Source organism: Anopheles gambiae, chromosome 3 (genome assembly GCF_943734735.2).
Source record: "Anopheles gambiae chromosome 3, idAnoGambNW_F1_1, whole genome shotgun sequence".
Lineage (NCBI taxonomy): Eukaryota > Metazoa > Arthropoda > Insecta > Diptera > Culicidae > Anopheles > Anopheles gambiae.
The window spans coordinates 59,139,871-59,166,736 of record NC_064602.1 but is presented as its reverse complement, the minus strand read 5'-3'; the positions used below and the strand labels follow the sequence as shown (position 1 = coordinate 59,166,736).

Genomic DNA, 26,866 nt, shown 5'->3' with positions numbered 1-26,866 from the left:
TTTCAGCAAAATCAAGCAGTATGTCAGTCTTGGTTTTTTTCATTCTCTTTATTAGCGTGAAGGAAATATCTGATTTTAAACCTAAAGAGATTCAAACCACGTCAACTTTGGAGAAATTTATCCGTCTATATACTGCTTTACAAAGCGGCTCATGTAGCTAGCAAATTTTACCATCAAGGCAGCGTATGAATCAATTTATGTATTTCAGTAAAAAAGTAGATATAATTTTGTGTTTGCTTATTTTTATAGTATACATCAATTATGTACAGGAACTATTCAAATATCACATCGCTGTATTAACTATAGATGGAGGTCGTCACCATAACAATCCCATAAAATATAATGCTTTGAATTCCTCGTACAATATAGTATTCTTTGTAATTTCAAGAGGAACGGTTCAAAACGGCCGTATTGCTAAACATTTTATATAATCCAATAAGAAGTAGTACAATTCTTTAAAAAAATATATTACAAAATATAGCAACTTTATGACCTATAGAAATTGCAATATCTAAACAAAATGAATTTGAAAAGTAAAAAGGAACAAAGCAGAACACTATTTTTGGAGCGATGCTCCTTAGCTTCTGGTTTTTGCTACCGATCAACTCGTGATCTTGTTACAACCCCGGCCCAGACAAATATATTTGAATAACATTGCTTCGTAGCTGATCTTCCCACCATCAACTAGCTTACCAAAGCCTGATCACAACAATCGACACGAGGGATACACACATTTCACCGCTACCGGGCGAAACATTGCCTCGATCGATGTCATCGTTCGAACACGATCGAATTCCTTTCATCACAAAGCTCAGTGCTTCCACAAGTGAACAAGTTTGCTCCCAGAACCTCAACACCAGCCGTCTCTATCGTAACTCGTAGAGCAATGATATGTTCGGTGAGCAAATTATCATAAACAGAAGTCATGTTCTGTTTCTTGAATGAAAACATATCATCTCGTAATGTTTCCCCCCACGTACTTCGTATTCGCCCTTCTGCGTCCTAAGCCGTTTTGTTGCAGATTAAGATCATATCCATGAGTACTGCCTTGGCAAAGAATCAACTCGCTCAACCTTGCGCTACGAAAAACACCAAACGGCGCCAACCTTTTGAGGGCGTTTTAATTCGTGCCTGCAAAAACGGAAGAATATGATAATGTAGCTCCTCCGATTGGCACTTAGGTTAGCGACAAACATTCAGCGGATGTGTCTCAGAAAATGCTAGCTGTTTCCCTGCATAATAACGAAAGGAATAAAAATCATACCAATGCCGTTCTTTACCCATAAGGCTCTTCGTCGTAACGTTTCTGCTCGTATCGTGAGCATATAAAATGGTATCACTAATAATTTCCAATGAATTGCCAACCCATCGATTTGCTTGCAGCTGCGGCTTCGCAGACGTCGTAACATGAACACAAACGATCCAAAAAGGAGGAACGAAGTATGGTAAATATATTTTCCCTTACAACAGCCGGCTCGAGCAGAACCTTCCTGACCTGATGCTCATCCGAATGCTTTTTGTTTGAGCTGGGTATCGTCAACTGAACAATGTGTTACATTGCCCAAACGACATAGGCTGCATTTGCATAGTACAAATGTCAGTGAAAACGGAGCAATAAATTATTTAATATTTATCACCTATAAAAGAGTACCATGTATTCGGAAAGTGTCCTTTTGAATCTATCACAGTGTCAAAATAAGTCTAACCTTAATTTGATGGTAATTGATAGATCCATATCCTACAAATATAATTTACATATTTTATCAATTGCACATCAAGTGCATTTTATTTAATAGATCTTTAACGATCGTTTCTACTATTAAGAAAGTTTAGTATATTATTATATCTATATTTCTATCCATCATCATAACATAATGCTAATACCAATACATATTTCTCATACATATTTCTCATCACCTTCATTTATGTCAAATTCTTTATAATTCATTGCATTCTAATAATTATATGTATTGTTTTATTTCGCAATAAAATTCATTGCCATTATACATAAAACAATGCTGATGTCTAATCGACTAAAAGATTTTAAGATCAACTATTAAAGGTCATACATGACGTCCTATAAAAGACATCATCTTAAATCTCTTGGCGATCTTTTCGAATCGTGTTTTCCTGAGATTCATAGACTTTATTTATTTCATTATTATAATTATCATACTAACAATCAAATACGATTGTACATCTCCAGTCGCGTGTTCTATATGTAGGAATATTCTGACGCCGATCAAGACCTTCACTGAATAGCATACTCGAAGCCAATTTCCGCGTAAGATCGTAAATCATTTGCCATTCCAGCGCACTGATCAGTATTCCGCATTCGTTTACGCACTCAAATTAGCATCACTGACCTAATGCCCAGACTTGCATTTTGTCTCATCCATCAGTGGCAGCCACTTTACTGCTCTCACGTTGGTCGCCCAGCTAGTTCATATGCGGCGTCCTTGCTGTGCCGTGTTTACACGGTACAAGTGGCTTGAGATACAACATGGTCGCGCCAACAGGTTAGCTTACAGAGGGGCAATTCAAATACAGAAGCTTGTACGTAATTCTGTGTTCTTTGTCATTATTCGCTTAATCAAGGAGATCATAGATTTGACTGTATATTACAACGATTGAGCGTAGGCATATTTCAAAATCTTTAAATAACTCTTTTTATTTTCTAGTTAAGAGTAATGCGACTAAGTATATGTCTTTTTAAATATAAGACTGCGTTTCTATCGACGATGTCATGAAACAGTTAATACTAAGCCTCCCGGAAATAATGGGTATCTTTTTTTTCTTGAAATGCCTTTAAAATAAAAAAAAACTAATGCTCAAAATTTAAATTTCCAACCCTGCACTAATCACGTTAAATGTCGTTTAAATTCACGTTCCAATTTCCTTTGTAGTATTTCACGTAAGCATAATTTAGAGCCAACAATGGGCGGAGCTTGTGAACACGAATCAATTTGTGCTAATGATTACACATTTTGCCCCTACTTCTAGCTACCATTAGAAAAATGCATCGAGCGTTACGGTTTTGCTACCATGGTTGCCTTGTTGCTTGTCTCCATTGCTAGGTTATCAAATTGACCCTCCCCTCACCAGACTGCGTTCACTGACGCCTAGCCAAACGGCATGGAACGATGCATGAAAACCCGAGAAAACACATTTGTTGACAGTCACTTTCTGCGGCTCAGAGTGAAAGATAAAGTTGGCAGTTTTTACTCTTTCTGCCCTTTCGCTTTTCTCTAATACCATGACGCATTATCGCAGCCACCACTTGCCAAGGGGAACGACAGGAAAAGGAAATACTCGGCTTCCTACGACCCTACCACCCAATGCAAACGCTGGTTGTTGCTTCCTTCATCGCCTTGGATCCGCCTTTTTACGCTTGTCGATATTTATGATCATGATGTCGTCTGCCACTATCGATGCGATAAATCTTTTTTCCCATTCTCGCGCGCACCAGCTCGCATTTCTCAAAGTGTAAACAATCACACAAAAACACACAGAAAAACACAAAGTCAAGCTGTAGTGCACCACGGCACCAAACGTTGCAGAGCGGTGCAGTTTAGATTCGTGTGTAGTTGCAGACTGGAGCCGGAATCCGTCTCACGACATTTTGATCTCATTCGAGCGCACATTGTGCGAGATGATCGCGAAGGAATTTGACTTTTGAAAGTGAACTGCAGCCCTGCGAGCGCACCGCTGCTTTTACAACGGCAGGTGATCAAGAGATCAAGATAATGGTTTCCCATTTACTTAGGCCGCTGGTGATCTTAGGAATGCTGTGATTTGGATGCTCATTTCACCACAGGGAGTGATGTTTCTGTCGTTTTCCTAGATGGGCTACTACTGGAACATTTAACTTTTGCGCATGTACTAATATCGAAATACGGTTTGCAATTTATTTATAGTTTATACAACCTATTGGCTCTTTCAATTTTAACATTCCTATTTTCTTATAGATTGAACTAATCTACGAATCGAAAAAAAATCAAATTTATCACAGATTTTTTTAATAGCAGTATATTTCTTTCATTAATTTTACCATAATTGCGTGGCAGTACATTCATTCAATATACCATAATCGCATGGCAGTACAATTAGAAATTGATACCTCTTAAAATTGATACAATTATTGAAAACTACTTTTCATTTGAATCTATTTGGCGTTTATTTCATTTAGAAAATGTAGCTTGACAGTTATTAATTGTTTCTTCATACATTTTCAACAACCAGATTAACATTTTGTCATCCTCAAAAATAAGAAAAATCGCTACACCGTCTATTAACATAACCGCTCCCACAAGAATACCATACTACTGCTACACCATTATCAGTGATCAGATTTACGTGTAGGTGAACAAGTATAACAATCTGTACGAAAAATGGCCCATGCTTTCCTGTTGATTAAAGCTATTATCAACTAATTATAGCCCGAACACCCACCCGATTTCACACGAAGCTTGACTTTATGTCGGACAGTTTTTGTCAAACCATCCTATCCGGTTCAAAGGAAACCAAACTAAAGCAATTGATTTCTGACCCTCGTCTTGAAGAATATCACATGCTAACACCAAAAATAAACACACCCATAAAAGCGGGCACCCGAGACAATAGTTTCGCAGAACGGTTGACCCAACGTAAACGGGTTCAAGGAAAATAAATCCGTTAAACCTAAGTTACCGCGAACCACGATGACTGAATGTTCCAATGACAAAAAACAGCTCTACAAACGAAGGATCGGTCCAAATCCCACTGACAAAATTCGACCAAAGAGAAAACATCCTCTGAATTGCTCATGGGTATAATTTTTCGCAACGTAATTAACATAAGCATAAAAGTTCTCCTCTTTTTGGTACATCTTACCCAAAAATGAAGCAAGTAAAGATCACTGCGCACGAGCTAAACAAGCGAGGCGTGAAACTGGATTGCTGAAGGCTTCATAACACCATAATGTCGATGCCGTCCAACGTCTTCGCTGGAGGTCTCGTAAGTGTCACGTCAATTTTGAACTCTTCCTGTTCAACGATGGTGTTCCCTACGGTGTAAATATCTCCGGGCAAACCCCGTCGGCATGTTTTCTTTTTCATGCTGAACTAAAATTCATCAACAAGTGTATTGTATATGCGTACGTATGTGTAGCTTTGGATATGCTTACCTTTCTTCAGCAGATTATTAATATAGCGCCGAGTTGTTTCAATTCCGAGGCTACATCTAAGCTTTTGGCAATGCTGTATGCAGTGATGAACTCCTGTTTTTTTGGGTTAAAGCTAACGATTTCAACTATGGAGTGTCTCACTTCAATATTCAGCATTCATAACTACTAGAACAAAATAAGACACTCACAATCATGCATTTTTAAGATTACGGCACAATCTATTTTCGTATCACAATACACGCACTACAATGCACAAATATGTACACACGAATTGGCTCAAATTCAAACAGGTTCGTCACTTTTGTAGCGGTGAAATCATTTGTTTCTTCCAACAGCACATTTTATGTGGCTCCTCCACAAGTTATAGCATTTTGCATAACAAAGGTGATCATTGATCTATTTTGTTTTTCTTCAAACTGTTATCTCAAACAACACACATGTTTAATATAAACCATTCATTTTTTATTTTCATTTCCGTTCACATCACACGTATTTTAACAAATTTTGGGCGTTTTATTTAGTATCGCATAACAGTTGACTCATTATTCAGAAATACTGTCCTATATGAATGTTGGCTTGTTGTTCTTTCGGATCACTCCACTGTCAAAAAAAATATAATCAAATTTGACTTCCAAATTGCAGACGGATCGAAATTAATTTACGCACACACCACACCAGTAGCAACAAATCACAAACACCCTTTCAGCTTGTTTACATTACATAGAACACTTATAATTAACACACAGAACAATTGCAGGAACAATCTCAGCAACCTACGCAATTCTATTGAGAGGTGTTTGAAATCGAGAGATCGAGAAGCTGCCGATGACTATGAATCATAATACTAACGATTCCCGATGTGAATTCACCGGCTCGGTATGTTGACGAAGGTACGTCTTCCACATTCGCCGCTGTTCCGCGAACTACCGCAAAACCCTTACGACGTAGGAGAACACCATCAAACTCGTAATCGGGTCTCGCGGAACGCGAATCGGTGACCGATCGAACCAGCGTCAGAACCGGATACACACTAAGCGCAGAAGCAATGCCGGCCAATAGCAGTTGCAAAAGCGGCACAACAAATGGAACACACAAGCGAGCACCGTAGCTGATGAGATGTGTAACGGAGAAGAGTCAAATCACGACTGGGGGAATCATATAAGTAAAATCAAGGTAAACCCATATTATTATTTTCCCTGATGCTTTGTTGCTTACGTCGCTCACCATCGCTCGGTATCGCCCTCGCCGTAGGCCATCGAGCTCATCACTCGTCTCCTCGTGCGGATGCGCAAGCCAACCGCCATAGGAAGACCGCGAAGCCGTGAGAACCCGGCACTCGCTCGGCTTGCTAAACAACAATGTGCGAGAGCCAAACAGTCGCAGCCTCTGTCCTTCACAGACGACGAACCTGTATCGCGCACGTGAAACTAAACAAGAGATCATCTTCTGAGTTCCGGCAGGTGAGATACAGCATCCGATCCCTTTGCTTTTCGGCTACCGAGGTAGACTTACGAGTGCCTTTGGAGACTCGGTCTCAGTGGAATAATGTGTGCTTCTTGTTTCATATAGCACGAGATGCGCATGTTTGACACTTTCGAGCTGTTATCTTAGCGTTTGTTTAAGTACATCTCGATAAAACTCATGTGCAACAGCTAAACGAAATCAATCAAACTATGCTGCAAACTTTTTTTGCTACTTTTGAGTTATTTCTATCATACCGTTTTGTAATATAAATTTTAATCAATTCGTGTTATTTCTAATTGTGTGCTGAAATGTATACATAGTTTCACGTAATATGCCTGTTTTTGTACTAATTCATACTTTATTTTGCATACTTCAGTCCAACATTAACGATGGCTGAAAGTTATCAAACCTTTCGGGTGACTGCAGAGTAGTTAATCATTCTTAATGCATAAATCGTTCTTAAATTGTTTGAATCGACCATTAGCTTTTTCTTGTCCAATTTAGTTACAACACTGTATCATTCATTGGAAAATTCTAAAATGCTTGTTTTAATATTTGCTAAATAAAACGAAATTAATGTTGCAAAAATTCCAGTTTATATTTCAAAAGAAATAATTATACTTTAGCTTTTTCAAGTTCTTGGTTTTCTTCAAAGGAATGTTTCAAAGAGCCCATATACTAGACAAATTAATTTAATATAAAAAAAACAACCATTACATCTTCCTCTTCTTCAACGTTGTGCCGCGAAGAGTAAGCCATTCGAATGTATTTATTTCCATAAAGATTTGTCCTTTCCTTTCGCTGCTCATTCCCGTTTCAGATTCAAGCGCACCATTCCGCGGTCACGGCGCAGGTTAACACTAGCGCATCTGCTATACCCGTAAGGCACCAAGAAACGATTGCCCGGGGCCATCGCCAACGTCGGATACACACAGCAACCTGTCTCTCATGTTTACCCGCCAATACCATACCTTGCTCTCACCGTCTCTATACCATGCCACCAGCAGGCCCGCCAAACCCGATTTTTGTAACGAAAGCATCTCTGAAGCCATTGGAACGTAGTCACTGGACATTCGGATTGTTCAACTAATCTGCACCGATGAAGAAAACGATAGTCGTGTGCGATGGAGCCTGGACACCACCGGAGCGGCTACTTGTCGCCTCCTCGCAATGAAGCAGTATGCGCTACGCCAACATTTCAACTCTCCGCCACTATCCTAGTTACCGGTGTCATCCCAGAATACTTTGGCGACTGTTGGCGATTCCTCGATAGCGTATTGGCGTGTTTTCTGCTCCGTCGACAGCGAGTACCGCGAATGATGCTTCACGAGTCCCTTTCACGCAGATATTGTGGCTGCGAACGAAAGCTTCCTCTTCACTTCGGATCGACGCTACGGATCCAAGCCTTTTTCCATTTTGATGTCTGCTTATTTTTGTGGGTCAAATTGACTTTCAAGTTGGCGCGATTAGTTATTGAATGGTGATTACGGTTGGCTTGCGCCTACCAGGCCCAGATGACTGTGGTCAGCTCCTGGAAAGGCAGCTCCTGCTTTTCTCTCCCGAACGGGAGAGATATGGTTCCTCCAATATACCTACAGTCAAAAACGGGCATTAGGACTTCAGCTTAGCGACGCTCGTGAATGATCGTACGTCAAGATGCACGAGAAGAAAGTGCGTTTATCAGCGAAAAACTATGTTCATGTTTATCGACATTCGCCACCTTACCAAACAGGACGCAATGATTTAACGCAATCACGAAATCGTGATACTGCACACGACTGGTTCCCTCAATTATTTACAAAAATATTTGAAATATTTTGCCACTTATCTCAACTAGCACGACGACCTCGAGCGAGTGTGAGAAATCATAAAGGGTCAAACTAATGTTGACTCCCACAATACTTTAGGCTACTGTAGCGACAAACGCATTTCATTTAAAATCATCTTACATCACCAAGTTTTTGCTGTAAAAAAATCCAGGGTTCGTCCCAAACAAGCAGGTTTACGATTCGAGCACCAGTATAAAGATAATGCATTATAGTCCAATGGAGCGTCAATCAAAGAGCCTTCTCACCATCACTCTCCATCACCGTCAACTTTATCCCAAACTTTTGCAGAAGGGTGCTTTTTATAACCTACCACCAAGTACTTAACGAAAGTAGACCACTTCCGGTGCATATCAAATCGGCTGGTTTCAAGTTGAAATTGTCACTTGAAATTTCTTGGGTCATAATTTAATAGTAAGTTTTGTTGCTTTCTATTTTAGGTAGTGCTAAAAACTAATTAGCTGAAAAACTCTTTTAAGCGGCACAATCACAGCCAGATGTCTATAGCCAAATGAGTTAGTGGATGTTTTAAAGAGTACATACTAATGAACCGTTCTATTACTTAATCGTTTTTTATGGTAAACATATTTAAATCAAATAATAAACTCATATAAAAAATATTATAGCAGTGAAAACGTAGCTTTTATATTATGGTTACCGCTGTTCATTCTAATATTTGAAGCAATGTATTGTTCTAAAACAGTTTCAGTACATAAATTCTTCGGAAGCTGATTGAGCCTCAACACTGTCGAAATAATAGCTGCTACCTGTAGAGCTTGTAAACACAAGGTTTTTGGCAAAAATGGAAAAGGACGAAGGTTTACAAAATTCTTGTATTTGCTATAAAATATAATATATTTGCTTACTTATTTACTTAATTACTTACTTAGTAATTTATTTACTTATGCTGAGCTACGCTGCGCGTGTGTGTGTTGTCGTTTTTTATTTACGCACCATTAACACACATAGAAATATATGAATAATTCTATTACAACATTGATCAACCCTCAAAATAATTGCACAGTGCATAGTTCACTACATTTAAAATCATTAAGACATACAAAGCCTGTAAGGTTTAACAGGAGAAATATAGATTGTCCATGACATAAACAATTTGATTATTGATAATCAAATAGAAGTTTACTATGATTCACTTTCAATTCAGTTTTTGCCCACTCTGTGTGGAAATATAATGAAAACATAATTAAACAGAATGTGTTTCTACCTATACTTTTTTCAATGCTTCTTTGATATTGCAACCATTGAGCAACTCAGGGAGGATTAAGATAAATAATTAACACAAAAAATAAAATATACAGTTTCATAAAGCATACGAATAAAATACAACAAAACAAACATCACGCAATACTTTCCACCTATTTAAATTGTGCCTAAGGCTAAACAGAAATACTTTTTTTTGAACGATCTCGTAAGCAGTTGACTCAAACATTCATATGATATCGTGAGCATTTCAATTGAATATCCAATAAAATCTGATCCCATTGCAGAAAAGTTGCAGGACACGTGGACACCCAAAAAAAGGAAAGTAGAAAATTTGAAGCTGAAAAATATGTATTCCAATTAATTCTACAATATACGCAGCACGATAAACTGTGACGCTAATTTATGTTGTTTTCGTGGCAGTAAGTAACCCTGAAGGATTAAACAATAAGGAGCGGCCGTACACCGTCTTGATGGTGCACTTTGTTTTGTGTAATGGGTCAATCTGAATGCATGTTATTGATGTTTTTTTTGTTCTTTCAAGCCAACTGAACAACAATATCGCTTCGCATCAATTTTACCAGGCGTTAAATGGAAATGAGACTTTTGAATGGATTTAACACCACCATGGCAAACAGTTTTTTTTGATAAAGTTTTAAGTGTAAAAAATGTAGGTTGGATTAGATAATCACTATCTTAAATTGAAAACGAAAGTTATTTGTTCAAATAAATATAAGTTTGAATATAAGTTCCATTTTGAAGAGCCTTGTTTTACCTCCAAACTATGTAAACTTTACACTTTACACAATTTTGTTTCAAAGGAACGGTTTGCATTTGTACTTCTGGTGTCTCATGGAGTCAGCGTCTACCGTTGGACTCAGGTTTCGTATTTGCTATGTTAATGTGATAGTTAATAGTTAGTATGACTTTCTTACAATTTTTTTACATATTGATAATTGTAAATTACATTACAAGACTAACGATCAAATCACATGTTCAATTTCAACGATTCGAATAATTCGTATTTGCTACAAGTAAATAAACCTTTATTCAACTTAAAGTCAATCCATTCTAACCAGATTGAGGTAGGTAGGCTCAAAGTTCATCAAAGTGGAATAAAACTTTGACCCGAGCTCAAAAACAAACGATAGCATTGTATCTTAACATATGGGTAAATATTTACAAATATTCGAACACACCACCAAAATAGCATTGTTCGCAAAACGCGTTAGTTCGTTACGAGTGCCTTCGTCATGGAACCGCTGTTCGGGATAGCAAGCTGAACCATTCAGCGATACCACCTCTCTTCTATTTGACATCGTGACAATTTTTCATTACTCAACGGAGCATAATTTATGATCCCAAAGTGTCAACTGTGAAACCCGACCAAGCTGAAACCCGCAGAAACACCAAACAGAGCAGTGGTGAAAAAATCCCTTGGAAAAGAAAAGGATACCCAAAAGGTAAGAATACAATAAATGATCTCTTCGTGTGTAGCCAGGCAAGAGAGAAACAGTACAGCACCCTTCGGCCGCATGCATTGATTATGAATTTCTAACAATGTTTTGATGTGTTGCTCGCATGGTCCCTTGTTGGTCTGACTTTTGTTTAGGCTTTTCACAGGGCAACCCAGGATCGCAGTACTGTGTTTCTAAAATGAAAGCCTCGAGTGCGGGCTTCCGTACGAAGAATGTTAGGGGAATCATTGTACAAATCGTTGCCTTCAATGCTCTTAACGCACGACAGTCAACATTGTATGCTGACCGACAAGCAGAGCGACTTTTATGAGGTTAATAAATTTTCACATGCCCATATGTGAGGTTGCTGTTGGAAGGGACGGTGTGTACTTACGGTTGTGCAATATCCTTGTAGGTCCCTTCAAAAATTCTTTCAGCCCACATTAAAAGGTGGATAAAAATGCTGAATATTTTGGTGGAAAGGTGCGCATGATAGTAAGTGAGTGCAGAGCGAAACAGCGAATGCGGTTCCATCAGCGTTGCGATCAAACAGTCCCAAACCGTTTGTCTGAAAGCATACTGTACACAACGAATCTGGCCTAATCTTATGAAGCGTAAGTCAAACCAAAGACCGTTTTGAGTTAAAAAGCTATCGGGAATCGAGTGCGTGGCTCTGCTCAAATATTTGCATAACATTAAAATAGTTCGAATAAGAACCAGCTCATCTTGTGCCCAGCTCTCCACGTGGGCCTTGCCTTTGTTGCCTTGCACTTTGTGGTGCCGTCTAGTAATGGACCTTGGCACTTGGGATGTAAATATTAGTCAAGCAATCGTAGCACGCACAGAGTAATTTGCTCTATTGATCCGTGACTGTTCATATGACAATCGATCTAGTTTTGAGGGACATTTTAAAGGCAAACAATTCTTCCAATGTTTTTAATTGCTCATAAATACGGTTTCTGAACGCGCAGATAACAAATATTAAAATTAAACCAAAACATGTTCAAAACAATTCTTTTTTTTATTCAGGAGAAACGGTCCAAAAAGGCCGTATTGCTATTCAAAACAATTCTGTAAGTGTTCAACTTTTTCATATTGGTTGAAGAAGTGTATAATCTCATAAACTGAAGTTTTTAAATGTGTAAGCCCAATTCAAAAACAGTTGCATTACACTTCAAATGTAACTATCTTGTACTTGTAAAAACATAAACCATATAAACATGTTTAAATCAAAGAACGATGCGATATGCAGAACTAGCCTGCAACCAATAATAAGACTAGATTTCTGTAGCTAGTCTTTCAGTGATTTACTAATTACACATAGCAGGATGGTCTGTCCCACGTATGGGGGCAGAGTCCATTCGAGGTTTCAACCAGTGATGGGTTCAAAATTGAGCACATAATAATACTAATAAGTAATTAATAAAATATGAAATATATAGTATAATGTGCGACGAAATAAAATCAGTGAAACACTTAACGCACAAGAGAGTAAATTATTTACCGAAACGAGATTTTGAAATAAATCTAGATAATCAAGATAAATGAAATAAATCACCTCAAAATAGGGCGGGAGCTCTATTGGATAAACACATCGGTACCTACAAGATCAGCCAAGTGCAATTCGTCAGCACCATTCAGTATGTACTTACTATCTTTTTACGTAATATAAAAAGATCTAATAACCTTGGATAAGATCAACAAGATCGCTTATATCGTTATCCCAAAAAAGAAAAACGGACAATCTTTAAACAATTTGTAACAAGCTGATCTAGACGATGGTTTGAGATTATTTATAAGGGATCGATCCTGTCTTAGTCTCGGCAATGCGTTCCATCAATGCAAAATTGTCAAATCCCTTGGATCTTTTCTTCTGTCCTAATGTTGACCCATATTAAATCATCCCATCACGGCTCATCAATATGTTGTATAGGATTGTGTAACATCATTAAATAATACAATTTAAGTAATACAATTTGATTTATAGGAACATGTAATGGCTGCAATCAAAACATTGTTTATATGAGAAATACCTAAAAGTATGTTGATTTTTCAACATCTGGTAAATATTGTGCACCGTTTAAAATTTGAATCCACATCTATAGGGATGTAAATTTCCAGCAAGCAACATTTAACAGCTTAACACTTCATGATCCACTTTACGCTCTGCAGTACCTATATCCCAGGCCCCGCACGGGAAACTGTGAACTGTAACTTTTCGAGATTCCGATAAGTTCATGAATCGCCATTCACCAATCGTAATGCACGCACGTATTCCATGCACCTCATCATTTTTATACTAAAAAAAATAATATCGAATTGAACAAAAAAAAAACAAACTTTTTTTTCGGTGTTCATTACCATCATTACCGAAAACAGCACTATAAGTGATTGTTGGATCTTCAAAAGATCAACAAGATGACGGCATAAGCGTGTCCATCGAGAAGGTATTAAATTTGAGTGAATTATTTTAAGGGCAACCAAACGGCATGTGACATGCAACTTTGCAATTACAACTTTAAAAGATCGTAACTTTAGCTGACAGATTCCTTTTACAAAGTTTTACGGATTTTAGTACCTTTTTTCAATAAATTTATAACTTGTTCACTATACATTGCAACCATCTCACGTGTGAGTTAATATTAATGAAGTGTAACTTTCAAAACAATATCCACCTGTACTATCTGTGCTACATATTACTTCTATGATTTTTATTTGTTTATAATATACGAATTACAGTAACCAAAACAAATAAGATAACGTTTGCTTCATATTCTTAGCATATTGTGCAATTTGGGTCATACTGACAGATTCTTTTGACCTCATTAATAGTTTGTTCTTACTTAGATAAAAAAAATCCATCTTAGCAAAGAAGTTTACTTCTTCATACAACGTCATGCAAGACACCTTTGCATCTTCAACATATTTTATACGTGGTATACATTTTCAAATATCTAACTTGTTTCAGCTGTGCGAAACCTGGCAATCCAAACAAAAACAAACCGTCTGCGGTTTCACAACAACTGGTCGTTGTGTGATTCTCTCGATTCGCTACCCTCGATTCTTTGATCATTAACAGGACATTCTTGGTGATTGGTGCCGAAAGTGTGCACAAATGCCCTGCCTTAACCATGTCAAATACCTACTGACCAGAACCGATTAGCTGTTCTATTGAGGGCAAATAAAGAGGAGCGTCCAACGGATCACCGAAAGCGACAAAAAGCACGAAAATTGCATCCAAGAATGATGCATTTGTTTCGCCCGATACGGTCTTGCGAGCGGTCGTTGTCCCACAGCACGAAGTCCATATTTGCACCGGTCATTACTCATTCTCGAGTGCATTTGCATTGTTTCGGTTCCGCTGTGTCAGCGCAAGATTCGGCAGAGGATTTCTCTTCTACGACCGACAAAGATGAATCGGAACAGTTCAATGATTTTTCGATAACCAAGCTGCCGTTCATCAGAAGGCCATCCTATACCTGTGACGAATTATCGTAAAGGAAAAAAGGACAGACGTTCGTCGCATACAATCACTGCGACTCACATTCAGCTGCATGTATGATTGGATAGATTTTGACCAGCGTCTCGCATAAACACACATACACCAACATCGAACAGTGATTAATCATTCACTAAGGTTCGGTAAGAGAGCACAAAACGGAAGACGATACAAAAACGCTGCTAACGAGTCGAAGCTTCTTTCGGGTTGTTTGTGCTCTAGTTTGTGAGATACCTTTTTTGCTGACTTGTGCAACAATTTCAAGTCTGCTAGTCAGGGTCAATGCTACTGCCCAGATTGTTATCATCAACCCCATTCCAGTGGCTATAAAACTGACCTTTCTGAGCGAATCCGCATGATTTTTAATGCGTCGCAAGCCTTTTAACGAGCGAAATAACTATTTCAAACCAAAATCATTCACAACCGAGACGGATTCCTGACCGGTTTCAGTTCGTCAGTGGCAGAACTTTCAGTGACGACAGCAAGCAGATTTATTGCACCCGATACGCAAAACTGCGCCAACTGTCTCACAACCCTCAGACCACTGAATTGTGGGCTTGAATTGTAGGACCCACGTATGATGATCCGCTTCGAGAGAACGTTCATAAGCAAAGGACCAGCTTCCAACTTTATACCCCTACCTAGTGATCCATATTATTATCTTAGCGAGTCAATTAAAACCCTATTTTTTGTAGGGAATTTATTGCATACAATCTCAGAGGAGGGCTTCATTCGGACGGTCTACTCTCAGCCGGTCTACGTCCCGTATCGGAATCTAAATCATTAAAAGTAACTAATTTAATAATATCAAAACTTTATGTTATCCAGATCGTTTTACGAGCTACTATCTAGCCAGCAAGTAGATTTTCTCATTTACCTTCACATTCGTCCATAGACTGCTACCTCTGCCTGATTCGTTCGGAAGCTGGAATGGCACCCTCACGTGAAGGTGGTGCAAAAAATGAAAGAGAAAATCTTTCCATGATCAATCAACTAACGATACTGGGTGGGAATGAGGTGGGTATAAGGATAACCATTTTATGATTTTATTTCTTCAGCGCAACTTTTTTAACACGTCTTGCCGTCCAGTTGATTGCTGTGCTACTCTTTCTATTTATTTTCTGTATAATTTTTACTTGTTTTATGTAGCTAAGCTGCTGCGATCTTTAAAAAAATGCTTGATATAACACCAATTTACTTTATTGCATCAACATTTTTGGGTAAATCATATGAAATTATTAAAATTAAACATTATCAACACCTGCTTCTACAACTACTAAACTGTACATTCACTATGTGAAACGGCACAGCGATATTGCACATTCAAGTGCACTGAGAGGAACACATAACTTCTATTAATCACTACAGAATACTCTTCCAACTCTCAATTGAACCACCTTACGTTTCATCCGTCGACTGCATACCGTTAGTTGGTATTGTCGTTATGTTGGAAGGTTACCGATGGAGACATCTATGCGCTTCATGCTAAGCACAAAACAAAGCATTTAGAAACTTTCCGTTTACTTTAACTAGGACCTCACTGTTGTTAGATTCAATCATCGTGAACATCATCATTTCCCTGTTTGCAGCTTGACGTGCGATCCAACGTGATCGCTGGTCTAAAGGTGGCCAATCAATCGGTGTGAGGCGATCCATTAACTCGATAGACCATGCTGAGGGAGGTATAGGCTCCTCCGTTTTCTCAGGGTGAACCTGTGCTGATTCATACATAAGCAGGGCCACAACATATTTGCCACAACTAGGTCGTGGGATGCGAATGTTCACCTAGACAAACGATGAGTTGTACAGACTGAGGACGATTGTTAACGGCCGATAGTGATAGGTGATATTTTAAATGAAAATTATTACGATGCTGAAATGTTTCATTAGCGAGAATCTAGTTTAATAACTTTGATTGCTACTACTTTGAATTACCAGCACATTTCTTCTTCATTATTTTATCTCTTTTAGCGGTCCAAGTAATTTACTTCGCAGTCAAGCTTGGCGCATATACGTTATTCGAGAGTAAGAGAGATGTTTCACGAACCATGTAACAAATGAACCTAACGAATCTTGGACCGTTCTTTGCCGGCCTTCAGTTTGAACCAAGATCACAATATTACATATGAAATAGAAAAACAGATTTCAATATAAAGCAGTTAGAAATGTAGATGTCTCATTTGTCAATTGCTTTTTTTTTGTTTTGATTGATGGCGCATAGTATGAAAACTAACGTTCATCCTAATGTAATGATAAAACCAAATCGTACTGCTCTTTGATCTAGTAGCTCATCAAATTTATAATAATGAAGAAGATATAATGGTTATTTTCTTCTATGCTATTGGTGAAAAATGGCGTTCTATAGTTACTACTCGGCATTGTCGTGTTAACATTATTACAAACATACGCCAATTCTTATTTTCTTACATTCACTCAACTCCGAAGAATAGAAACGATCGAGTTAAATCAATATTAAAAATAAGCTAATTACAAGTTCTACCACAAATATTGACTATCAATGAGGAATGTACGAATTTAACTAAGAACGCTATCTATCTTAATTGTACAATTAAAATTCATATATTTAACGAGATAACTTTAAGAGATGCGTTCGACCCAAAGCGTAAGAGCACCCTATGTGCTTATGCGCCTGTAGTGATATTTGCGACAAGCCTTAAGGTAACAATCTGCTCTCAGGAACTCAGTCAGGTGACGACCAGATCATCTTTCGAGTTGGTCGCAGTGTTTCTGAATTAATGAATTCACGTGAACCATAAACACGCTCTATTTATTGACCGCTTCACGAATGATGGGAAGAAGAAACCGAATCTTCAACATGGATGATGGAGATGTGCACCAAACGTTCAGGCCGAATGTGTCCGGTATGTGCCCTCGAAAAATGCTCGACATAGTTATGTTCTGATGGTGGGTTTAACACCCCCGTTAGTGGAAAATGTGTTCATACAATGTACGCTTTACACTCTAAAAACTGACTAAATAAATAAAATAAATAAAATGTTAATGTTAATTTTACAAGAAAAAAAGATTTTTTAGTCTGAAATTAGCTTTAATATTATTCATATTGATTCAGCAGTTGTTACGAAAATGAACACTACGATATGATTTGGGCATGTTGTTTAAATCTTGAAGATTCTTTACAACTCTATCTGCTATGTGCCATAAAATACCACAAAATGGTCTCTAGGGCGATTGTACGCTGGTGGCGTTTTAATGGGCATGAAGCACAACCACCGTCTTTCTGTGATTTTTTAGCGATGCGTTACCGCCACAGTATCATCACCTTACATTAGCGCGATAAGATACAGGGAGATACAGGCTGGGCACATATAAAACATATACGCAGCTCTAGATCCAGTACAGAGCACTCTTAAATGGTTCACGTGCAAGTGCGACCGTTTAAATTAAAACGTTACAGTTTGCAGAAAGTTAACGCTCACAGGAAACTCTTTCATCTACCTGCTCATGCCAGCACATGAATCAGCGTGGGAATATTCATCATGATCCGTCTACACTACCGGTTATAGCTGAGATTTTAAGCGGATCATGCGGATGCCACTGCTTTGCACTACTTTTACGTCAATGCTGCTCATTGTTACACGCTCTGTACTGATTGAAAACTACAAGAACAACTGCTCTTCCATCGTGGGTCACTTATTTTAAAGGGGGTCAAAGGAATTGAATATCATCTGAGCATCTTTTTTTCGGTAAGGCAGTCGATCATCATTTTCGATTGAACGTCTCGTTCCAGATAGGGGTACACGCGTAAGCGTAGCGTAGCACAAGTGTCAACGACACGTATTCACATGTCAAATTTGCTTATAATGAGCATTCCGGCAAGGTCTCAAGCAAAAGGTGGCAAAAACGGTAAATAAAATAAAACGAAGATAAATTATTTACCAACCCAAATGAACGAACCGGGTCCCGAAAAAAGGCCAAGCTGTCGTACACCGTAGCCCGTTGTGATTTAAGCGGGAGAGATGATATCGCGAAATGCTCACGCGATGAAATTTTAATAACAAGAATAATGGGAACAATAACACTATCACTCACGGACGCTTTGGTCATGTTTCGTACATTTTACGGGAACGGTGTGATGCATCGTGCACTTGTGAAATTCTTTACCTTTTTGACGAAACTTAAAAAAAATCCTCAACTTTTTGGCATCTTCCCCACAAGAGCAACAGTCGAAATGGGTGATAACCTCAAATACAGCTTCAAGCTCCACGTTGCTTGCCTTTCAGGAAGTCGTATTATTTCTTACCATGTGTCATTAATCCTCCCCATGCCTTAAGGTGTGCCTTCCAAATGATGCAAATAAGTAACATGTGCAATAATAAACCGTATCCAAAATCGTTCATATTGCAGGTTGCAACCACATTCGTACATTTTTTTTATTTGAATTTGTTATCAATTCATCGTTGACCATTATTCCGATGCTTGAAATGTTAATGTACGCTAGTGATGGTAGTTGAACAAATAGCACTTCAAAAGAGCTTCTTTAAATCCATTCGAGGCTTGTGAATCCAGTTTTACTCGAGTTATAAATCAAACTAACACGCATAAGTCCCTAATGATATTCCCTAATGCTAAACATTGGCTAACACGAACCACTTAACGCACATCCCCAGCACTAAGTTTTTGCTGTTTTTAGCTAACACTTCTAGCGTTTCTACAGTTTCACACTCACCATGCGACAGGATATTCCGGATTCTCTAGATTGTCAACATAAATTTTAACGTATCCTAAACGCGTGCAGTTTAACGCCTTTTTGATAGCTCCGCCCGAAAGATTGGACAAGAATTAGCGTCCCAACAACGCAAACAAACTACGGCTGCAAACCATCAGCACACAGCCCTCCAACGACTAGAAAGAAAAAGTGAAACGCCATTTAGGCTAAAATGTCGTCTAGCATTTACACCATCACTGACGCTAATAAATATCGGCTAAATGTCCATTAATCAACTATTTCTAGTAGCGCACATTTCGATCCGTGGTACATTTACTGTATTCGACCCTATTAGAACCTGTAGCTTCCCATCCCCAGCACCCGGTTTATGTCCTTGAACAAAGGAACAATGAGAATAGGGAAGTGAAGTGATTTGTAGAAGAATACAACAGAAGGGGTGTTTGGCGTTTATTTTGACACAACTGTTTATAGCTGACAAGGACAGTCCCAAATCATTAAAGCTTTACAGATAAAAGGAAAATTATTAGTATTACATGTACATTGAATCTTGGTAGCGTAAACAAGTAACCGTATGGTAATTTGTAGAAAGTTTTTTGATTTTCTTACATTTTATGTTATTTATTTATTTGTTTTTGTCATCAATGAGTAAATATCATTTCACAGTGTTTTATGAACTTGTACTTTTCTTTTGCTATATATTTGCTCAATTGCTTATTCATTTTTTTTATTCAGTTCTGCTTAATTCAGTTCGAATGTAAAGGGCAATTATGTGAGAAAAAGTGTCAAAAACGGAGATATGGTTATGCGAGAGACTCTTTTCCATATTATTTATATGAAAAGTTTCCACGACCACAAATGTTATAAATTAATAGCAGTCGCTCAAAACATAGAGCATGTAATAAACATTTTGACTTTCAGCTGCTAGATATTTCCCGTTTGTATTTTTAATGTTTTTCCAGTTTCATTATAATGAAAAAAAAAAAAACTTTTCGAACCGTTCCTCCTGAATAAAAAAAAAAAACAAAAACAATTTGGTACAGTTCTTCAACACGAATGTTTTTTTTTAAGATTTCTATAAATTCATTGGCAGATATACAATACGCATGTAGTCATACGTATTAACGAAGCAGGTGGCAGATCATGCGTTGATGAAATATTAGTATCGATACGCAAGAAACACTCGTAACATATCATACACTTGAGCATAATTTTTCGACACTGCTCCTCATGGTAATATATTTATATTAAACGATTTATCGAAACTTAGATTTACTAGGGCGATAATTGAAGTTAAAGAAATTCTCTTGTTAATAATTGTGAACTTGATTAAATATCGGCAGTGATAAATGTATCAAAAACACACACAATATTGTTAGGTGAAATTTTACGCGTTAAAACAGATATTTGTTGAGCGTTAAAATTTGCTCGTAATGGGCAAAACCTGTTATCGCAATCGATATAAAATTTCAAATGTAAGATTAGTTTATATGATGACAAAAAACATAATGAATGAATGAAATACATCAGCATTTCCAAATAGTTTGATACACCAAGAAAAGGAAAAACTAGTTAATGAAATATAATTAACAACACAATATTGACTCTTAAACATTTTAAATGATGTAATGATGAAATGTACTGATTACAATCAATTGTCAAATATTAAATCGAATTCAAACTCTGTCGTATTAGATTTCGTTTAAAACCTGAATATTAGCAAAATTTTGTGTAGACTCGATTGCACATTGTATATGGAAAACCAGATTTGCGTCAACTGTCTAGTAACGAAATAGGAATGAAAATAATTACACACACTTGGAAACTTCGCAACAAAATTTTGAAGGAATGGCAGAATCGCATCCATAACCATTTCCGATCATCGTTACTCCGACTTCGGATCCGGTCAAATCAAACTGATAGTTCCGCTCGGTGCCGTCAAATGCCGCCGGAGCCGTTAGGAACCGTTGGAGTCGTCGGTTGTCCCTCGGAGCGGCTATTCTGCAGTTTGAACTGGCTCCGGTCGGTCCCATCGATTTTGACGATCTCAACGCCTTTGACTGCCGTGTAGCGGCCTCCGTCGGCTCTGGATTGCTCCGAATGGCTATGCACGTCTTTGACCTAGTATGTTACATCTTTGATGTCGATTGGAACCACTTCTGTATTTTTTTTTTTTTTTTTCATAATCATGCCACCATAAAAATCATTTAATATCGAATATGTATGACTCATTGAAAGTGTTTGTAGCCAATTTGAAGTTATTCGAACCAAAAATACTGCAAGACGAATGTACTTTCCATCCTCCCCAAAAGTGAAAACCATGATTAAAAAATTACATTTAAGATAAAAGGATTCAGATTAATGATTAAAATAATCGAAATGCCTCACACATTCCAAACCTTAATTTGTGAATCATTCCCCTTAAAGTGTCCAAAAAAAATTCGCCAATCTTTTTGCGTTCACACTCCACGAATCTGCGTCGGATAAAATGATCGTAGTTCAACATATTTTTTCCTAAAAGAAGGATTCTTGTTTTAAGAAATGAATATATCACCAAAAACACTTTGGGCTTCGAAAACAGTGAAAACTAATGTTTAAACACGATTTACTACAATTTTTCTCTTTCGATTCGCCACAGGCTACTAGACTTCCCCTACTTTAGTGAAAATTTGTTTTTGACAGATGTTTTCTAGCAGAATATGCCGTGTGTGAACGCGGCTAATGAAAAATATCCCATTTTGATAATAAGGATAATGGAAATTGTATGTGATTTTGAAAGAACAATTAACATTTTTTTCTCATACGATAAACGATTCGAGATTTGAAGCAACGAGTACAAAAAGTCAAATTGTTGAACAATAATGATCTTAAACAGTATTTTATATAAATATTGAAGTATATTTTTTATTCTAAGCTTTGTGGCCCATGAATCACTGAAAATGTTTACTTGCGGCCCCCTGATGAAATGAGTTTGACGCAGCTGTTGTAATGTAATGCATTGTTTATTACTGATTTCTTTTTATGTTATATTATGTGTCATAAAAAATGTATATCATTTTGCATCATAGTTCTATATTTATTCAACATTACGATTTACAAAGAATCGCAAAGATATATAAAGATAGAAAGCATTGTTTACCGACGAAACCCGTTAATTGTATACGTCAAAACGTATGTATGGAATACCCGGGTATACCGATTGCCAACATAGTGAGTAAATTTGATTCGAGTAGGGCAAGGCGATCTTTTTGGCGGCCATTCCTCAAAAACCCTCGCTCGAACCGTCACAACTTCTTTCAAAAAGCATCGCCAACGAAGGAAAATCGCACCGATTTGGAGTGTTGGCGAGCTCGCGAAAATCGTTTATGCCGGTTAACACAATAGTTGAACTAACTTTTGAAACTATTTAAAAAATATCCTTGATTTGAAAGATTTTTCATTGCATGCAATAATTTGCAACGGACAATTACCACTGTGGGCACATGAGAGTTTAGTCAAGACATAAACCAATTCCGCAAGGTTTATCCAATTGAATTTTGGTCACTCATCTTTGAGACCTGAGTACACATTTGAGTTCAGTTCCCTATTGACAATTCAGTTAAGATAAATGAGTGCTAAGGAAGGTGACGTCCGGCAAAATGAGTGTCTTTTTTGAGCGATTTGAGAACCGTTAGCAGTTACTCTCCGAGGAAAGAGATTAATCCTTCCGCGAGCATTTGCAGGAATTTTCAAACGTAATTTATTTTAATTTATTTTAATTTCCTGCTAAAAGTTTAAAAGCGCCAAATAGTAAAAAATGAACAGATTTTCTGCTTCAATTAATAAATGATTGAGAAATATTTCCCTGCTTTAAAAAGCCCCGTGGCGCGGCGGCTTAAGGCGGCGCTCTGGGACCAATCGAACGAGACAAACAAACACGACTCTGTTCGATAGGTGCTCTGTCAGCTGTTCGATGTCTTATAGACCTGTCATGATGCACTGCAATACGCCTTTCTTTTCGTCTCGAAAATGAAGCATTTTCATTGTTTAAATGAATATCCACCTACAGGGGGAAGATTCAACTCATAATTTACTAGTTATTCACATCTATAATAACATAGAAATCATTCAAATTTAATATTGAAAAATGTAAACAAACGTCCATGCCAAAACACATACAGTGCATACACATGGATTATGTACACACAATAGTTTAATACGTTTCAATCCTTTATATTTGATGTTATAATTGATTGAAAAGTTTAACAATAATTATTGATAGCTATTTTAAATATTTTGCACGCAATTTTAAGAAGAAAAAGAGACAAAATACGCAAACAAACTTAAAAATGTCCCGAATTGAATTCTATCTACTGTAGCTGTGAAGCGTTTGACAGCCAAGGTACTCACAGCACAGGTGGGTATCGAACATCACAGACAGAATCAACTGACATGTTCGACTCGACGTTTGTCTTGTTTGTTTGTTTGTGTCTGACAGTGCACCTCCATATGATTATATGGGTTTGTTCGTTTCGGATGTCGTGTTCGATTGCTGCTAGAGCGCCGCCTAAGAGTGTATGTTGAAAATGAATAGATGAATGTCTAATAACAATGAAATAGCGTTAAATCACGTTTGAAAAAGAATGTTGAGTACCAAAAGCAAATTCATGGGAGCTGCTGTAAAAAATCACAAAACAAAGGAACTAGGAGAACAAACATTCAAAATTCACTTATGACACGTTCCTTGCACATAATGTTCGACCTACTTACAGTGAGTATAAAAGGAATTTGACTAGCTGAATATGTCATAGAACAAGGCGTATTATGACTGCAATTGGCATGGGTCGGTAAAAGTAATGATAACGTTTTATTAAGAGATAATCAGTGTTAATAAGTGTTGCTTAAAACAACAATTAAAATAGTGAAATAGTTGATATTAAACACGTACAAAACAAAACAAAAATTTGTTGATGGGCGCACTAAAAGTATTCGTCTATCTAGCTTTTAACTCATTTACACTGGCCAAATACTACATATACACGAATTGCTAAGCAATAAATCAGCTAGTGACTCGAATCAATTAAAGCATTTCTTTTATAAAAATGTAAAAATGTTGCAAAATATGTAGAGCGCATTTGAAAGATTGTGAACTAAACAAGGTTACTTCCTTATATTACTTTTTATATTTTTTTTTATCTCAACAAACGTTGTCGGTCAAGCCTGCCTGTACCACTTATGGGCTTGGCTTTCAGTGACTTTTGGATTGCCCCCCTAGCAGGATAGTCAGTCCTACGTATGGCGGCAAGGTCTATTTGGAGCTTTAACCCATGATGGGCATGTTGTAAAGTCGTAGGAGTTGACGATTGTACCACGAGACCGGCTAACTTTGTATAAAAAGCAGTAAAATGAAAACGACAAATAATGTTAGCATAATATTATTTATTAAAACGACCAATAAGATTAGGATCATTTTTGAATGTCGATTTTATTTCCACTTTTGAATATCAATTGAATATTTCAGTTGGCAAGTTTTTCCATTCGGGTTTTATTTACTAAAACATCACACTGTTGGGAGTTTTAAGAAAATTGCATTACCCGAATGCTTACATTTTAATTTATTTGAATTTTATTTTTGCAATCACTTAACTTACACAACTACTTATATTCCACACCCACTACATTCAATAGATCAATCATCAAATCTACAACCCACTTACACCCACATATGTAGTAATACGAAACTCCTTCAACTGACAGCAATTGGCAGGGGAAACTTTCGCCAATATACCACACATTTAAACCTCGCACAATTATACAACACTTTTTCTCCTTGTAATAGATTTATAAAAAAACGAATAGTTTTTCAAATATGTATTAACGTTGAATATAGCAAATATTTTTTATTGTAGCAATTGGATTGTGGGGGAATCGTTTAATGTATAGTTCCTAATACCAGCAAAAACAGCAAAAAAAGGTTTCAGTGTGACATGCTAAAAATAAAAGCATGCTCTCGAGAATGGCATAATTTACGAGAACACAATGGAACGAATAATTCAATTATTGCATAGTGCTGGTTTGCATCATCAATCCGTTAATTCATTTTATTTTCATACACTGGAATAATGTTGCCGCTGCATTGTATATGCTTTAGTTCGAGACCATTATTTTCATTGAGCCTGTTGGTTACAACTCAATTTTCACTACAAAAACCCGTTTTTCATTAGTACGTAATGCATTGAAACAATAAATTAAATTTGTTTGTTATTTTGCAAAGTTTTTACTCTAGTATTTTTTACCTCTTATCTGATGCATAACTTCTTCTTCTTTGGCTCAACAATAGCTGTCGATCAAGGCCTGCCTGTACCCACTTGTGAGCTTGGCTTTCAGTGACTAATTGATTCCCCCCCATAGCGGGATAGTCAGTCCTACGTATGGCGGCGCGGTCTATTTGGGGATTGAACCCATGACGGGCATGTTGTTAAGTCGTACGAGTTGACGACTGTACTACGAGACCGGCATAACATCTGATGCATAACATAATCTAAAAATGCATCAAATTATCAATCGTTTTAAGCTTAAGATGTCTGTTCTAAAGTTGTTTGAGTCCTAGGAACTTCACCTTAACAATATGCCCGCCGTGGGTCCAAATCTAGAATGGACCCATCCCCACGTAGCCAGGACTGGTTATCCGGCTGCGTGTTACTGAAAAGGTCTCAAAAGCATGTATAGGCCGGAATGTCCGCGTAAGACGTTGTGTCAAATAGTAGAAGAACACAACTCAAGGCATACAAAGTTGTTTAAAATGTTAACAATATACGGACCGCGCCAAAAGATACCTGCAGTATACACTAAACCAGCGATCGGCAAAGTACTTTGATAGAGAGATAGCGGGTCTTAACCGTTCGTATATTCCATAGACCATTCACGCTATTGTATTGTTTTAATAAAAAAAAAATCACCCATTTTTGCTCTTAGTTTGACAATTTGGTTCGTGACAATCTCTACGAACATTTTTTTAATAATTTGGCTTTTTCAGTTGCAAAGTTTACCGACCACTGCACTAAACCAATAAGAAAAATAATAAAGGAATTACGGAACAACAAAGTTACGGAGCTATACAACTTCTTCCAAAATCTTCATATTTACTAAAGATGAACAGGTGTTTCAAGAACGATCATGCTTAAAAAGAAAATTATATCCGTTCGTTTCACGCCATGATCTCATAAAAATGATTGTTGTTTGTTTTTAGAATTGCAGAGCCGCATTGAAACAAACAGCTGGGCGCATATGTCGCAACATAAACAAAACAAATAACGGAATCGATGTTGAGAAAGTGTGAAAAATGGTCAAAAGTGTGCTTCAGAAACAGAATGCTACATCTATTCTGATTACTGGAAAAAAAGAAAATGTATTTAAGTTAAAAAAGGTGTAAAAATTCCATCCCCAATTCCCAAACGATTCAATGTGTGGGTGCCAACTATCAATGATGCTGCGTGCAGAGCAAGCTGATTGAACTCGAGCCAAAGCGAAAAAAAAGAATACGCCAAAGTG

The 26,866-nt window shown here is 37.4% G+C and overlaps 1 protein-coding gene across 3 annotated transcripts in view; it reads right to left on the bottom strand.

The window, feature by feature from the left end:
- LOC133393907 (protein embryonic gonad) overlaps positions 1–6,308 on the bottom strand; it is a 44,621-nt gene extending 38,313 nt beyond the window's left edge. The window contains exons 1-2 of one of the 3 annotated variants that reach the window (XM_061660950.1): positions 6,014–6,308; positions 5,165–5,329 (exon numbers count right to left, since the gene is read on the bottom strand). The gene's annotated coding sequence lies outside the window, so the exon portion shown is untranslated. Of the gene's footprint in view, positions 1–5,164 lie in introns of all 3 variants that reach the window. The other 2 variants (XM_061660951.1, XM_061660952.1) reach the window with 2 other exon arrangements.
- Between the last annotated feature and the right edge of the window lie 20,558 nt (positions 6,309–26,866).